We start from the raw sequence: 13,275 nt of genomic DNA, 5'->3' as shown, positions 1-13,275 counted from the left end.
AGATTTTTTTTCCATCATTTTTTTGTAACTTTTTAGTAATTTTTTTGTTATTTTTGTCACATTTTTGTAATTTTTTTGTCCAATTTTTATCACATTTTTGTCATTTTTTCGTCAATTTTTTATCCAATTTTTGTCATTTTTTTGTCACTTTTTTAATCAAATTTTGACATTTTTTGTCACACTTTTTGTCATTTTTTCGTCCAATTTTTATCAATTTTTTGTCACTTTTTTTTTAATCAAATTTTTGTAATTTTTTTGTCACATTTTTGTCACTTCTTTGTCAGATTTTTGTCAAATTGTTGTCATTTTTTCGTCCATTTTTTGTCAATTTCTTGTGACATTTTTGTGACATTTTTGCCACTTTTTCATCAATTTTTCGTCACTTTTTTGTTAATGTTTTCTCCCTTTTTTGTCACATTTCCATCATTGTTTTCGTCTCAGTGTTGTTGCTATTTTCACAGCTTTTTTCTAGAAGCTTTTGGATTGGGGTAAAGCCAAACTGGACAAAATGTGCTCGGTTCAGGTGGAACCAAAAAGTTTATATATTTGATAAGAATATAATTTAAACCTGTGTAGCCAAGTTTAGGTCCCAAGAGTTTCCCGGTGTTCGAAGCCACTCTGAGTGTGGCAGAGCTGGGTCCTTCCACACTATTTCAGCGCTGACAGGATGAATCGCATTTATTTTGCATCCAAAGCCAAGTTACAGGCGCGGGAGGGCATAGCATTGTTATTGATAACATGACACAATATAATAACATGACCGACCGTTGTATAAGCTGCTCAAAGCTATGAAAAAAGTAGCAGTTTACAGTCTGGACAATACTGTAATCGTTTTTTTTTTTTTTTTTTTTGTGTTGATGGACACGCCCACACTAACATCCCTTTAAGAACGCATCATTTCCACCTTTGCGTTTAGTTGTGTAAGGTCAGGCGCGCTGCTTCTTTGTATTAACTCATTGCGTCCATCCATCCATCCATCCATCCATTTTCTTCCGCTTTATCCGGGGCCGGGTCGCGGGGGCAGCAGTCTCAGCAGAGATGCCCAGACTTCCCGATCCACACACACCTCCTCCAGCTGTTCTGGGGGGAGGCGACACCAGGCCAGCTCGGAGACATAGTCCCACCACCGTGTCCTGGGTCTTCCACGAGGCCTTGTCCCACTATAGGACATGCCTGGAACACCTCCCGTGGGAGGCGACCAGGAGGCATCCGGAACAGATGCCCGAGCCACCTCAGCTGCTCCTTTCGACGTGAAGGAGCAGCGACTCTACTCCGAACTCCTCCCGGGTAACTGAGCTCCTCACCCGATCTCGAAGGGTACGCCCAGCCACCCTACAAAGGAAACTCATTTCGGCCGCTTGTATTCGCGATCTTGTCCTTTCGGTCATGACCCAAATCTCATGACCATAGGTGAGGGTGGGAACGTAGATCGATCGGTAAATTGAGAGCTTTGCCCTCCGACTCAGACTCATTGCGTCTCTGTGTAATCCACTTATGCCCCAATTTGTACCAGACAGCTAAAGTACGTTGTTAAAAGTTAGCACAAAGTAAATAATATTTCCCTCCACCCAGCGATCGGATTAGTTTTGTACGGGGGGGGGGGGATGTTTCCACAAGGTTGCGTTGAAATCCTACTGTAAATTACAAGGTCCGCGCTCCAATTATTGCGGTGAGGAGCAGCCGCAGCAGACTCAATATCACTATTCAAGCGGTAATGTGGAGTTGAAAGGAGAAGCCCAAGCACCACACACACACACACACACTGAAACACACTCACGAGAGCTGACAAAAGGTGATGCCTCCCAGAAATCCCTTTCATATGAGCGCGATTTTTATGCAGCGTAATATGAGCTACTTTTGTACTATAGAATGGCGTGCAAGTGGGAGCGAGGGGAGAGAGACAAGGGGAGAGAGAGAGACAGAGGGAGATATTCGTGTGGGGTAATACTGCCCCCTACTGGACTCAAGCAAACATGCAGGAAGTTTAGTTTTCAACCCAGAAAGTTATATATCTCTTAAATAAATCTGAAAATATGTCATATAGATTTTATGCAGTCAAAAGATTAAACTTTTTTTTTTTTTTTTTTTGCTTTATCCAAATGTTTCGCCGTGCCCCGTGACACTGCATCTTAAGGCTATTCAACAGATTTGTTTTTGTTTTGCTGACGTACTTGCCGTTCTATGTAGTCACATGATATGTTGCCCTTTCCTAACTTTTGGCCAAGATTACCCCCAACTAGACCATAGCATGGGACCTGCGCTCCTTTAAAGGGGGGGTATTATGCAAAATCGACTTTTTCAAGCCTTACATCATGTTATTCTGTCATTCCCTCATTAAAAACATGCCTGAAGTGTTGCCTTGGCACATTCACGTATCTTTGAGTAATCTGTAAAAACTCTGATGGCGGCCATTTTAGGGATAGGTTTGCCTGAGTCCTCCTAGGAACGCCCCCACCTCCTGGAGACGCCTCCGAGCTTTCGTCACCAGCCGAGTAACCAACCACTGCTCCTCAGCAGAACCCCCTCCCCACTGATGCCACAGACAGCGTGTGGAGGGGGCGTGTCGGAAAGGGTCAGAGGTTCTTAAAGAGACAGAGGCCTATTTCAAGACATTCGCTACAGCCATTTTGAGAGAGCAATTTTATACAAGGCAGTTATTCTAATTTACTGCATTTACAGACCAACAGAAGGTTTGGTCATCATTGTAGTGTGCTATAGACTGGTGCTATGTGACTGAAAAAAAAGGATAATACCCCCTCTTTAAAGCAGAATTCGTCACTCATGCCCCTAGAGGCCATAAGCGCCACTGCAGGTGTCGTAGCATGTTGCGTTTTTTTTTTTACTCCTTAATTGTCCGTGAGAGTAAAAAATAAAGACAAAGGGAGAGAGGGATTTTGTCCATCCAATTACACAATGTAGACATTTTTTTTTCACCAGGAGGAGATGAAAGACCCCCCGATCATCAACACTTGTATTACCCCCAGAGGGACTACGAAAAGGATTTATTAAGGTGAACAAGCTACATATACTGCTGCAAGTCCATTAACCCCACCATGGATCTAAAAAAACGGGGGGAAAGGGAACAGCTTGTGCTCGTTTGTTTTTTCACAATTCTCCTGTACTTTTAGAAAGATCCTCTGATTATACTGCACAGCTACGCCTGCAATAGTTCTGTGAGAGACTTTTTTTCTTTCTTTTTTTCTATTGCAGAGTGCTGTTTTAGCATCAAACTGTGAGATCCAGCGGGGTGCAAACTTGAAAAGGATTTTTTATAGTCCTCCGAAGTCCATCGTTCACCTCCCATATCACAGAGGGAAAGTGAGAAGAAAAAAAAAAGAAGAAAGGCGTGAGAGGACTGCACACAGCCACTAACGAGAGGATAGGCCAGGAGCAATGTTCTGTACTTTGTCTCCCTCTGGTGGTCAGGGAAAATACCACATGGGAAATTTGAGAGTGTCACTGGTCAGAACAGAAAAAAGAAGTATTTGGAGATACAGGTTAGACATTAAATGGCAACATATTACTGGCGTTAAAGGCTTCAACACAAGTCTGAAGTGACTTACTGAGTGAAAAAGTAACATATTGTGATTTGTTTCGAGGTTCTTTTGAGGCAACGATGCGGGCCCGCTGTAAGTCAAATATATGCATCACTAGTATAAAGACGTGTGTTGATCTTTATGGCTGACTTCTTCGATTCATTCTTGGGGCGAGTTTTAGGAGTGGGTCTGCAGACTCCAAGGAGCAGCTCCTAATCCTCTCAGACGTGAAGAGCCCTAATCCGATCAGGAATCTGAAATATCCGGAGAATTTGGGGGTTATCAAGGTTCCCCGCTGTGCCCCCTTTAACTGAGTTACAGTATAGGGAGAATCTTCACTGAGCTACAAGCGCACAGTGTTGCAGGTGCAAAAAGAATCACAGAACTATATTGTCATCTTATAATTACTTGCGTATTTAGTCACGCACCATAGAGCAGTCTAACCAGTCTGTTTGCCACTACATAGGCCAAACTTTTTTTATCATAAGTCTAAAAAATCAGGACAAAGGGACCTTAAGCCTCAGTAAAACGCAGCAAATTTGAGAAATGAACTTCATGTGAGCTGCCAATTTGACTTTGGAACCCTGCCATCAGTGAAAAAGGTTTGAATTGTGCTGCAAACTAAAGTGACCACCATTCTTCCCCACCAGCCAGGCTCTCTCGTTCTCAAAGGTGGGCGCAGACAAGTGCCCTAAGAACACAACGGCGGCACGCACTGTCACCCGAAAAGGATGCAAAATGCAATACATAAACAGCTGAACGACTGCTTTCTTCCCCGCGGGGAGGCTTAATTCAGCAATGAAGCAGGAACTACTCGTCGCTAACGCGTAATGCCGTCTAATCTACTGAGACAAGACGATTATCAGGGAACAGTGGAAGGATTAACCCCTTAACGCCTGAACTAATTTCCCATTATATAAAAAAATTTATTATCAGTGTTTTTGCTTTCAAGCTGATGCTAAATTAAGTGGAGATTGTAAATTTTTATGTCGCACATAGTATAGATATAGTTTTAGGTATGTTGCCAATCGGCAACAACAGGCATAAGTGCAATTTTGGGTATGTTGTAATTCGGCAACAACAGGCAAAAGTTGTAAATGTATGAAAATGACAAAATGTATTTATTCACAATTATTACAAATGTAAATGCACTGTAAGATACACTGAACACTTGTGTATTCAGGTTAGGATATTAGAACAGTAAACAGAGCTAACGCTTTTCACTAAATTCTTGCAAAGTGTTGATTTTGAGCAGCTGATGCCGTCCTGCAGCAGCAGCACTGGTAACAGGAAGGGCATCAGGATGTTCAGTAACATCTTCATTACTGCTGTTCCTGTCATCAGTGCCTTCCCTGCTGCTGCTGCTTTCATCACCTGATGTAGGGAGGTGAAAAAAAAGCACTTTATAAAGGTGCAGACAATTTATCTACAAAATATCTACAATTTTTATGACTAATTATCAGATTTTGCTCCCTTTCCTGAGGTTTTATAATACATTGTACATCAGATACCTCTATGTACCATTACTTATTTGCAAATTATATTATAATTGCACATTATTTTCGGACGTGGAACTCTTGTTTGTGGTCCAGTAGGTCCACCTTGTGGTCGCTTTGCAAACAACACCAACGGTTTCATTTTGTTCTGTGTAAAAAAAGGGCTAACTTTTTTTTTTATATCTTTGTATGTTATTGTTACAATGATTATAGAATTTCACTAAAATGGCATGTTCTAAAAAACGTTTTAGCACTGTAATACATCTAAATACTACTAAAATGCGGTCACTGTGGCCACCAGATGGAGCTACTGCAGTTTTCCTTTATGGCCTGATGTTGCCGATCGGCAACGTACCTAAATCTTCAAATAACAAAAAAAAAATCCATCACACGAAGTTCATTCCAATCAATAATCTAAAGATGGAAACAAGGAGCTGCTGCATAATTTTATTTTAGCACAACTCAATTTACATTTGAAGATTTCATCAAAGTTGCTGCCTCGATTTGCAGAAATGCTATTTCCGCTAAATAGCTACCATGACCCGCTTGTGGTTCCTTCTCTGACCGGTCCTACGAGAAACTAGTGCTTGCAAAACGTTCCTAGGTACGGCATGGATGTGCGCAAACAGGTATCAAGGGAAAACGTGCGTTATTTTAGCCACAGTCTGGCAAGAAGAGGTATGTTGCCGATTTACGCCAATAGGCGTTAAGGGGTTAATCTGAATTTTACATTAAGACGAGATAAAGTTCTTGGTCAAGGTCTGAACGTTTTTTACAAAATCAGATACGTTTTGGATTGTAGCCATATGCACTCTTCTCTTTTAAAGAGGGGGTATTATGCTTTTTTCAATCACATAGCACCAGTCTATAGCTCACTACAATGATGACGAAACTTTCTGTTGGTCTGTAAATGCAGTAAATTAAAATAACTGCCTTGTATAAAATTGCTCTCTCAAAATGGCTGTAGCGAATGTCTTGAAATAGGCCTCTGTCTCTTTAAGAACATCTGGCCCTTTCCAACACGCCCCCTCCACACGCTGTCTGTGGCATCAGTGGGGAGGGGGTTCTGCTGAGGAGCAGTGGTTGGTTACTCGGCTGGTGACGAAAGCTCGGAGGCGTCTCCAGGAGGTGGGGGCGTTCCTAGGAGGACTCAGGCAAACCTATCCCTAAAATGGAGTTTTTACAGATTACTCAAAAATATGTGAATGTGCCAAGGCAACACTTCAGGCATGTTTTTAATGAGGGAATGACAGAATAACATGATGTAAAGCTTGAAAAAGTCGATTTTGCATAATACCCCCCCTTTAATATAATGAAGGATTATATTTAGGTTTTATGGATTGGTTTTATCTGCCTACTTGTATAGCTCTTGTGTACACTTGTAAACTTGCCTTTGTCTTTTCAGCGTATTTATCACTTGAACTGAACAGCATTTATATTAGAAGTCATGTTTTAGCCTATTTGCCATATTATTATGTAGGTTAAGCTTATTGTGCAGCACATAATACAAAGAAACACTTAAGGCGCACATTTTCCCGGACCCGATCCAAATTGAACGTTCCATCCCCATACAAAGGAATAAGGGAAGCCAGTATGGCGTCTTGTCCTTTTCATGGCATTCATATCATTTCTGTGGTTTCTTTATCATTAACGTCTTGTAAGATTATGTTTAGTGGCCACTTGACTGATTTTGAGTTTAGCGTTCAGCTCAGAGGCCACTTTATATACAAATCCTTATCTAAAGTCAAATCTCAATAGATCTGTACATTCAGGAATGATTTCAGGCTTTGACCTAATTGTCGGTGGTTGACAACATCTGAAATCATCTGGACCATTCATAATTTGCGATGTTTGGTGGCTAATGCTAATGGCTATAGGAAAATATATAATATAATACAAATACGGACTCTGTAAAAATTTTCCGGACTAGCCAACTCGCTAACTGTCCGCATATCGAACGTCGCTTCTCCTTTTTATTTCTATGATTGTGATTTGTGTTTCTCATTGATATAACGTCTTTGGCACGGCAACAGTTTGAAATTGTTCACTTCTATGTCACTTCCTGTCAGTGTCCAATAAGGAAGAGAAAGAAATAAACATCGCAACAAACTCCAGTTACATTGTGCTAACCTTCTTGTAGCAAACATTTTGTCCAATGTGTCATATGCACTTTAAAGCCACACGCTTAAAGGGGCTAGATGCAAGTAAACCATTTTATACTCACTACTGCCACCTCAGGTCATACGTGTAACTGCAGCTTCTATATTAAGCTCGTGCATGACGGCAATTCAGACCCGAAGTAACAACTTTTTGAGTGACAGTGCAGGATTTTAGAGGCAGTTGGTGTGAACAGGTCTGAGCTCATTCTACACTTTAGGACATGGCTGGAACATGTAGGGGGAGGAAAATACTTCATTTGAACATTTTTAAACTCTGTATAGTCCCTTTAACATTTCACCCAATAAATAGAATAAAATACAAGCATTTATTTTATTATAGCTCTCCTCAGGCATGACTGTAACTACTCTGGCACAGGGAGAACATGGGGGGCCTGTTTGCTTTTGTGATGGCCTCATAGCTGGGCAAAACTCTTAAGTCTTATGGTTCATATTAGGGCTGGGACAAAATATCGGGATCGCAATATTTTTTGCTGCAATACCAAGTATCGATACTTCATCAAGTATCCCAATACTATCAATACTTGTTTTTGGAGGCATTTTCATCATGTACCCTCCTTTGTTTTCCAGCAACAGCACTTGACACTGGCATTTGGTTTATAAACTTTGGACACATGACTTTTTACACATTTTAATTACTTACTGAAACTCAATATGTATCGGATCGGCCCCTGAGTATTGTGATACATATCGGATCGTGACAAAAGTGTATTTTCCCAGCCCAAGTTCACATCCAGTGCTAACTTAGCTGTTTTTAAAGTCTGCGGGGTGGCAGTGCAGAGACCTAAGCACCTCGGAGAGACTCAAGGTGACGAATAGCATTGTCTCTTTGCTTCTTTGGTCCAAAGACAATGATTTCCATTTTGTCTGAGTTGCTTTTGCGTCCGGACACTGATCTGCTCGATGCAGTGGCAGAGTGAATCTACGGGCCCATGTTCACATTACGTATAACATGATTACTGACAGCGTAATCTAGAAGAACACGATCAACTTTATCCCAGAACAAGTGCACGCAGATAGTGTCTGTGGCGAATCTCCCTGTACATTGTGTCCCTGGAAGTCAGCGAGGACAGTACACGCAGCCATATGTACATCTATAATCCCGAGTTGAAACAACATGGGTGCAGAGGGGCCCCATAAGACAAAACGGAGAGAAAATAACCCGCAACAGGCTTCATGATCAAAGTCCGAAACATAATGTGCCCATCCGAGTGCAAAGAGCTCTTCTGACAGCGGCCACTTATGCAGCAGGGGAGAGCTGGGATCAGTGTCAGGGAGAACTCGCTGTAGCACTGGAGCTGAACATAACTCAGGGTTCAAAGTTCGTCAGACGTCTGAGGGCCCGGAGCTGAAACCAGGTTAAAGGGGGGGAAGAAAACAGGATCTGAAAGTCCAAAATGCAGCATCTGAGCAACAGCCAAATATGGTGAAGAAGCTGTGTATCGCCAAGACTCTGTAAGTGGATGATTTCTGCTACTTTTTATAGCTCATTTATTTACCTCTCTGTACAGCACTGCACTGGGTCAACTTATGTAATCTCTGTGTGTGTGTGTCAAGTGTCAGACGGCGAGAGTTGTAGTTGCAGAAGAAGTAATGTAGAAGGGTAGCATAGCAAGAATGTTCAGAGCCTTTCCGTGCGCTCTGGTTTCCCCCGTCACCAAAATATATACAGTACAGTACCCTCTGGAGCCAGGACTCCCCATGAAGGAGAATCAAATCAAATGGAAGTACCTTATGTATGTTAAAATCAACTCTAAGCTTTACTCTTTCATATTTCAATATTGATTTGGGATATTTACTCCTTCTACTGCGCTTCTCGGTGACTGGAAACTGAGTTGAATCTATTTTCCCATCCCATTAAGACTGGTTCGGTAGATGTTTGCAGACTTTTGCAGCTGTGGTGGTTAGCCATTAGAGAAGGTGCAATGGTGCATGTTTAACCTCTTAACCTCCACCTGAACCAAGCACATTTTCTCCAGTTTGGCTTCACCCAAATCTAAAAAACGTCTTGAAAAAAGTGTCAAAACTGCGACAAAAATGAGAATGAAAAAGGAGGATGAAAAAGCCGCACAAAAGAAACGAAAAGAGTCATAGAAAAGTGACAAAAATGTGTGATGAAAACGCAACACGAAAGTAATGAAAAAAAATGTCCAAAAAGTGACGACAATGCCGCAAAAAAGGGAGGATCCTTCTAGATCCGTTCTGTAGGTCTAAGCTTTCAAATGACTCTGGCCTATGGGCTGTAACGCTTTAGATTTTGGTAAACGCTGACCTGGGGAAAACGCACTTGGTCAAGGCGGGGGATAAAGTCTTAAAACTGATCCATTTATCGCTTGGTTTTATAATGTTTTCATTGCCTACCTGCAGCAGGACACGCCAGGGCAAGGACTCTACACTTTAAATAGCGGCTATGACATACGGTGACGCAGCTCAAAGCTCACAAGTTACACAACCACAGAGTGCTGTACTTGCTTCAAGCACGTAGCCTTGGCAAACAGAGCCGTTTTGCAGATACTTGTAGTACAGGGAGTTCCTTGATCAACAGAAATGTTCTCGTTCGCTAATTAGCAGTTTTTATCATTTGGCTTGAAGAAGAGCAATATGCCCAAAAGGTGAATGATATTTTTGCCTTGTTTTCAGATTCACCACAGCACAAACTAGTCAAGTAGAAATGAAGTCACTCAAAGGCCCTATATCTCATTTTCTGACAGTAGTGGAATGACATTTCTTCAGCCCTTTAGTGTATTGTGAAAGATATTTGAGGAAAAATGGGGGGTTAGAAATGCTTTAGGAAAGTTAAGAAGGCGTTTAGGGCCACAACCATTTTCATGTTTGCAGATGAAATGACTAAAACTCCAATAGGACAAAAGGAACTAAGCGAAAACACCAACAGTCGAATGGGAAAAAGTGTCAATTTTTTTCTTCCCAAGGCCCTTTGATTCCCACCACAACAACGCTGCAGGTAGAGTCGGTATCTCTCTCTGTCGGCCCTATCACATAGATATCGCCAGCTGTGTTCCCACTGCCGAAGTGAAAGAGCTGGTATGCAAACACAGGCCTCAGTGTTTGGACAGGAAAAACGTCCCTTCAGCAAAAGGAGCGTCCAAACACCATGGGTTACATCAGGTCAAGTGGCAGTGCAGCCCACGGAAAGCAACTTGTTCAGAGACTCAAAGTTATGGAGATGTATCATGTTTGGACAAGGTAGCAGTGGTTCCTCATAATTCATTTTTTTTTTTTGTGCTGGGGACCATGAAATAAAGGACCATAATCACCACGGTATTACACTTTTAGGATAATCTTCCTAAATACCTCAGCACTACTGCACACAAGCTCTCATGTTCCCACCGTAACACCTTGTTCGTGTTTAGATACAGAGCGCACTGACCATGGCTTTATCAGCATGAACGATTGACCGGAGCCAGATAGACACATGGTCTCACAGGCCAGAGGCTTATCAGTCAGCTGTATGTGAGCACCGAGAGTGAGGCCAGCAGACTTTGGTACACACCGATGTGTTTTCCTTTAGAAAAAGATCAACAGAGAAGGTTGACAGCTAGTTTTTGTTCATACTGACTCCAGACTGCGCAACCTGACCCAGAAACAATTGTAGGTAAGGCGACATCGGACAGTTCAGGTACAGTGCTTTTCTTCATATATGGACAATAGTGAATCGTCTCATTGTTAAACTATTACAAACACCATGCAGTTAGTCATGCCAACATATTTTGCCATAGTTTGGATAATATGTTATTTTACTGGCTAGAATTAACCTCTTAACCCCCACCTGAACCGAGCACATTTTCTCCAGTTTGGTTTTACCCAAATCTAAAAGCTAAAAAAAAAAAAGAAACATTCAAATAGCCATGAAAACAAGGATGAAAACACCTCAAAAGTGATAAAAACACGGCAAAAACATGACAAAAGAAAAAAAGTGAGGAAAAAAAAGCAACAAAAAGCTTAGTTTAGTTTATTTTATTTATTTGACAGGGACATGTACAGGAGCATTAATCAGCAGATGAAAAGATGCTTTGTACCAGACTTTAGCTCTTGGAGCTAATTTCTATCTGCAGTCCCCGAGACAGACAATTACAAAACACTACAAAAAGCATAAAAAAATACAGTTCATGATATTTACAGACAGTATTTACATTTATATACAATTTTTAAAAAGTACATTTTATTAAAAGGAAAACTTGTTCCTCTATAGTCTATACCCCTACCCTTCTCAGATGTCAAATTTAGTTGTTGCTGTTGTTGTTTTCTTTAATGCTGACATGTTTGATTTCCCAGAAAATGTTGTTTCACACCCAGGCAAAATCGTTTGAAGTCTTTGCATAATTTTAGTGCAGTTGGAAGTTTGTTCCATTCAGAGATAGTTTTAAAAGAAAATGCCAATTGTCCTAATGCTGTTTTTCGTTTTGGTACATTGGCCATTGACTGTTGTTCTGACCATCTGATCAGATGTTAATTGGACAAACTTTTTTAGTGGTGGAGGGGCCACATTATTAACAATCTTGAATAGTAATTTTAGATTGGCTGATTTAACTAACATGAACATTCAAACATGTGAAAATGTGTACAAATGTGTTACATGTGTAATAACTTGTATCTATGCAGCACATGCACAATGGAATAATGTGTATTAGTACTTTGGAGGTACATAAAGACCCTTAGGGTTAAGGTTAAGAGTTTGGGTTTGATGTCTTATTACATTATGTAACACCGGAATACTAATACGTATTATTCCATTGTGTATGAGCTTACTCCCTAGACTGTAGGCCTCATGAACACTTCATTGTAGCTTCTTCTCATGCTTTTTTTGACCGCTTAAAATGACAGAGGTGGGTGTTCTTATCATCTCACTACATGTTATGTTTATTGACATTGTATGTGAAGAATAAACTATCTATCTATCTATCTATCTATCTATCTATCTATCTATCTATCTATCTATCTATCTATCTATCTATCTATCTATCTGTATGTAATTTGTAGGTACAAGTTATTACACAGTGTTATTACATTACATTAATACTACTAATACTAATACTACTTAATATGGCAGGTACAATGGATCAAGGGTACAGCAAAATAAAGTGTTACCAAAGTTATATGTACAAAAGTTAGAAGGGACTAAAAAGAAACATGTTTTTTTTATTAAAGTTAAACAGTTTGAATTAACTTATTTCTTTCCATAAATCTCCAAACTTTTATATGAACTAAAAAATCCCTGAACTCATTTAATAGGTATAAAACCATATGTAACACCTTTTTGTTGCTTTAAATTCGCATTATCCTTCTGTCTTTACAAACCCCTCAGAATAGGAAGCAGTGTCGTTGTCAGTGCCTGATGTAACACTTCCTCTTTGTCAGGACATAGTGACATGACGATGAGGTCAGCACTGACACCGTGACTACTACCCTTTGTCAAATAATCAATTTCAATAACTGAGTGTAGACGTTTTATCGTATTGACTTCGCTACTGGTGTTGGCACAATAATCTTGGTGTATTTATTCCAATAGCCTTTTGTTTTGTATACTTGATCCAACGAAGAACTCATGTGACCTTCCATACTTGTTTCCTTTCATGTTGTTTTCCTGATTCAGGGGCCACGGGTCAAAGCCATTATCACCACCACCAGTCTTTGGTCTTGACTCTTGAACAACAACAACAACTTCTTCTACTTCTACTCTTGAGGGCAGAAAAAGGAAGAGGGAGGGACTGGAATACATTACCGTAAAGAAAAGCCTAGAGGAAATGTATTCTTGTTGTGACACACATACAAAAATCATCATATTACTGCAAGTTCTCAGCTCAAGAACTCAGTCACATGACCCGCTGACGTCAAGAGGGGACAAGCCCAGGCAGATGCTGTGATCTGTGGTGTTGATGTAATGGCTAGACACAAGAGCATACCAATAAGTGACACCCAGTGACTGAACTAGGTGTGCGTACGTTGTACCATGGCGGTAATAAATTGTATGGGCCAATTCTGGAAAATTATACCCTACATATGAACGAGGGTAGGACTGTGTCGTCAAAACCTCCAAGTCAGTGTTTC

This window comes from Gobius niger (genome assembly GCF_951799975.1).
Source record: "Gobius niger genome assembly, chromosome: 11".
In the NCBI taxonomy this organism is placed as follows: Eukaryota; Metazoa; Chordata; class Actinopteri; order Gobiiformes; family Gobiidae; genus Gobius; species Gobius niger.
The sequence above is the reverse complement of the archived record's forward strand: the minus strand, read 5'-3'. Positions refer to the sequence as shown.